The sequence below is a fragment of the Phytophthora infestans genome, genomic scaffold, assembly GCF_000142945.1.
Source record: "Phytophthora infestans T30-4 supercont1.81 genomic scaffold, whole genome shotgun sequence".
NCBI lineage: Eukaryota > Oomycota > Peronosporomycetes > Peronosporales > Peronosporaceae > Phytophthora > Phytophthora infestans.
Genome location: NW_003303678.1, coordinates 487,519 through 491,981, shown reverse-complemented (window position 1 = coordinate 491,981; position 4,463 = coordinate 487,519).

Here is a 4,463-nt window from a genome sequence, read left to right as displayed (position 1 = left end):
GGCCGCAGCGTTCCGCTTGCAGCAGCGCTAGCGTCACGCATGCCGCTCTCGTAGATAGGATGCTTGGGCCGGACATAGGACACCAAATTAGTCTACCCTGTCTTGGGTGTGTGCTTGTGGCACTTGGCACTTACCACAGGTCTCGCACGACTACACCATTGCCCGGCCAAGTTGAGAATAGTTTCAACCAAAACGATACTGTATTTTTTTCGGTTTCCCAAAAATGTAGTTAGCAGCCAAAAATCAAGGTCCAAAGCGAGATTGATTTCATGCAAAGCGAACAGACAGAGCCGAGGGTCCCAAGCTCGACTAGCACTATCAGCCTACTTTCCGTAGACCATGTCGACCATGCTCTCGGCAGCGTTCACGGAGTCGCGGGCGTGTAGCTCCATGTTCGAGACGACGGCGGGAGTGATGTACTTGATGCTGCCGCGGACAGCCCTTTCTAAAAAGCGCATCGTGCGCTCCTTCACGGTCAGGATGCTGCCGTCGGCGTCGGTCATGTCGCTGCGATCGCAAATTTCCGAGTGATCCAAGGCGAGGTGGCCCTTGATGTGCGACTTCAGGACGGAGAAGCAACCCTCAATGGGGTTGCACATCGGCGAGTAGGGGGCTAGACGCAGCAGCTCCAGGTCGGCGTGGGACGTCACGCGCTCCTCCGTCTGGCGATGGGCGGGGGCGTTGTCCAAGACGACAACGATCGTCTTCCCAGCGTAGTTCTCGCGGAAGTACTGGGACGCTTTGACCGTCGCGTATATCTCGTCGATGAAGTCCGCGTTCTGCTCCATCCGAATGCTACCTCTTTCGAGGCGATGCAAAACGACACCAACGGCCGAGTTCACAGCGCACTGGACTTGCAAGTTCGCACCCTTGGACGGCGGCAGAACAACCGTAGCTCGGTCACCCTTCTTCGCGCGCCCTCGGCCGCGCTTACAGTACACATTAAAGCTAGTTTCATCGAAGTACACAATGAAGTTACCTTGGAGTTGGTGCTGCCTCAACTTGATCGCAAACTCCTTACGATTCGTCTTGTTCGTGATGCTGTTGCAGGTTGTCGGCTCCACGCGGGTCTGCTTCACCGTGTACAGCATCCCCAGCAAGTGACGGCTGATCGTCGACGTGGAGATGGCCACGCTTAAGTCCAGCGCAAGCATGCGGCGCATGGTCTCCATGGTGAGCGCGCAGTTCTCGTTCAAGTACTCCTCCAACTGCTCTTTCACCAGCGACGTAACCTTGGTTGAGCCAAGACGAGCGCCACCACGGGGGAGATTGTTGACACGGTCGGTGTCAACGATGCGGTACGCAACGGCCCGGGAGATGCCGTTGTTCTTGGCTACCGTGAGCCAGTCGGTCCTTCCAGCGCGGCAGGCGTCGAGGACACGACGTTCTCGGCCGCGGAGTGCTTGGGGAGGGAGGCTTGGGAGGGCATCTTTGCTGGACAAGGCAGGATTAGAAGTGAGCTCCTGGAGCGCGCCCTTGAGCCGAGGCTTCGCGCCAAAATTTCGCGCGCGCGCGAACACGTCGAATTTTGGCTGCACGTCGGCTGGATCGCTTTTTGCATGAAATCAATCTCGCTTTGGACCTCGATTTTTGGCTGCTAACTACATTTTTGGGAAACCGGAAAAAATACAGTATCGTTTTGGCTAAAACTATTCTCAACTTGGCCGGGCAATGGTGTAGATCCGTCGACCTCACGCCTTCGCCGAAGATACGCTGTGTAGACAACCTACGGATACTTGGGATGTTAAGGGAAGCTGGGGCCATCGCCTGAGCATCACCAACAGCAATGTCGTCGCTGTGGTCTTTGCTGTCCTCTTCTGAAGACGACCAGTTGCGCACAAGTAAAGCAACCACGCTATCCTTCGCTTCCGACATCGTGTTAGCCTTGAACAAAGAATGCGGTTTGAGGCGTCTAGCGGTAGGAATGATGGTCCAATGGTTGAAGTGGGAGTGAAGGTCTTAGGTGATTAGGTGACTGCAAAGTGCTCCTTATTGTATACAGCGGAAAGGACGGTTTGACTGCAACAAACACGAGGTTTGCGGCAGCGAACTGATCTATGCATCTTCATGGCCCACCAGTAAGTTCGCAGTACGTTTTATGTTGCGTTTTTGGCTGCAAAGTGCAAAGTGCAAAGTTCTCTTAACTGCCCCATTACAAGCTTGCTGACCATCCATTCTACAGAGAGGAACATTTTCCGTTTCTTTCAATAATGCCTCATCAAAGGCAGTCGGTTAGCATTGGACGCAAGCAAGAGGTAATAGAATGGGTTAAAGATGTCGGGGAAGGAATATAAACTCCTGCTGTCGCGCATTTTCGGTCTGTCGATTGGATTATTGATGGTGGAGCGGTCCGATGTTGGTTGCGTCATCAATCTCGAGTAGGTGTCTGAGACACTAGAAGTACTATTTTACGAGGAATTCGTAGCTAAGCGAACGAAAAAGGAGAAGGTGGCGCGCAGCTGGCTCGCTAACATGGCCTTAACCATTAACGCGGGGGAAACTGAAAAGAAAAGACACACCATACTTGCTGCCTCGGACCACTGGATCTCAAACTTCATGCTCCGGTTTGAGATTTCTCTACGTTGCCGGACTAACCGATCAATTCTCGAGGACGACGTGCTGGTTAGCCGTGCTGTCGCCTACATGTAAGAAGTCAGCTGCCAACTACCGACTTAAAGCAGACCGTTCTTATGGACGAGACGGCTGTTTATTCCAAAGAAGCCCGCTCAAACACTTTGATTTTCACGGGTGCCCGTCATGTCGTTATTCGCTCCATTGATTTTACTTCGATGCGTATTACTTGTACAGTTGTTCTTACTGTAAGTGCAACATGCCGAAAGTTGCCCCCACTATTGGTCTAGAAAAGAAAATCTTCATCTTCTTTAAAAAAAAAATCCAGGACCACTTTTCGTGGCACATCAACCCTTAATAGCGAGCTGCTCATAACGTAGATTGATTTGGCTTTCCATTTGTGATACACAGTGAAGGTAAATGCTTGGTATGGGGCAGCATGAGAGCCCACATATCGAAATCTGTGAAGACTAAGTGCTCTTCAAAAAAATCGATGAGTGTTGTGCTTGGTGGCCCCACGCCTTACTTGCACGCTGGATATATTAGAATTTATATGCGTTTCAAGGACCTACTGTACATGGAAATTATCGCTTGCAATAAATCAGATCGAGCCGAGTACACTCGATTTGGAAACCCAGGTATGCCAAGTGTTGACACTATTTGCGATTGGATCCTTTGTGCGTGGCGAGACACGGATGAGGCTACAATCATGCGGAGCGTTGAAGCAGCAGGCGTCTCGAGAGACCCCTCGTCGTGGTTTATATCCAATCACGATGTGTATGGCGCAACATTTCGTGAAAAGGGGTCGTAGGAACCGCATATGGACGAAGACGGCGATCTGTTAAATCTTTCAGCGTTAGCTGATGAGTTAGGCGATTTTAACCTGGAACACAAATTATTTCAGCAAGAAGTAAAGTCCTCACTGTCACTTTGACGGTACAATTAAATAAATTCCGGGATCTAATAGGGCGCATCCGTTACGTTTCGTGTTACATAAAAACTAACAAAAAAAACGTTTCCAGTCAGCTGGAACGTTTTAAACCAATCTAAATGTTCATTGAAGAGGAAGAGAAAGTGCACAATGCACTAAAAGCGAGCTGTAAAGATGATTGAGGTGCCCGAATCGCGCCGATTGGGTTGCTGGGACGTAATTCATATGTCGCTGACAAGGTGATAAGCTCATAAGTGGTCGATGCCTTCTTCAACGCTGTTTACGCCTTCCCGAGGAGGTCTACGAGCGTGGAAACCTCCCAGCCCGTGATACCATACGTTGCTCAAAATGACGAGGTGTTAGACCAATAAAATACTACTCTTTTGCTGTCGACTGATTCGCGAAAATCAATAGACGGCCAATCAATAGCACATCTAAGTTGGTAATGATTCGTTACAGAACATCATAATCTTGGCGCTCCATGTAGCTTCTAACTTAGCGCGGGTGGGTACGCGTTGTCATTGGACAGCGCTGACACTACCAGTAGCTGGGAAGTCAGTGAACGTGATGACCTCACGAACTTGGCCATCAGGCAAGGGAAAACGCACGAAATATAGCCAAATCAGCACGGGGTAATTTATGTTTCTGACCGCAGCAAAAGTTTCCCACTCATTGATGGTATAATTATACACTTTTATCCCAATAGTCAAGTGGAAATCACCAATTCAGGCGAATAGCTCTAACGCAGTGCAGTGGCGAATTCGTAACGGAACGGCGGAGGGTCTATCAATCTCATTCCACTTATGTTTTCTTACCTGAGATACCAAGGCGATAGCAGTCCAAGATTACCAAGTAACAAGCTGGGTCAGGAAACTGTCCACGGGTGAACTTGTAAGGCACATCCAGGCCAATTTATCGCTGAAACCCATGCATGGATATGGTAACCATACCTCCCCCCCCA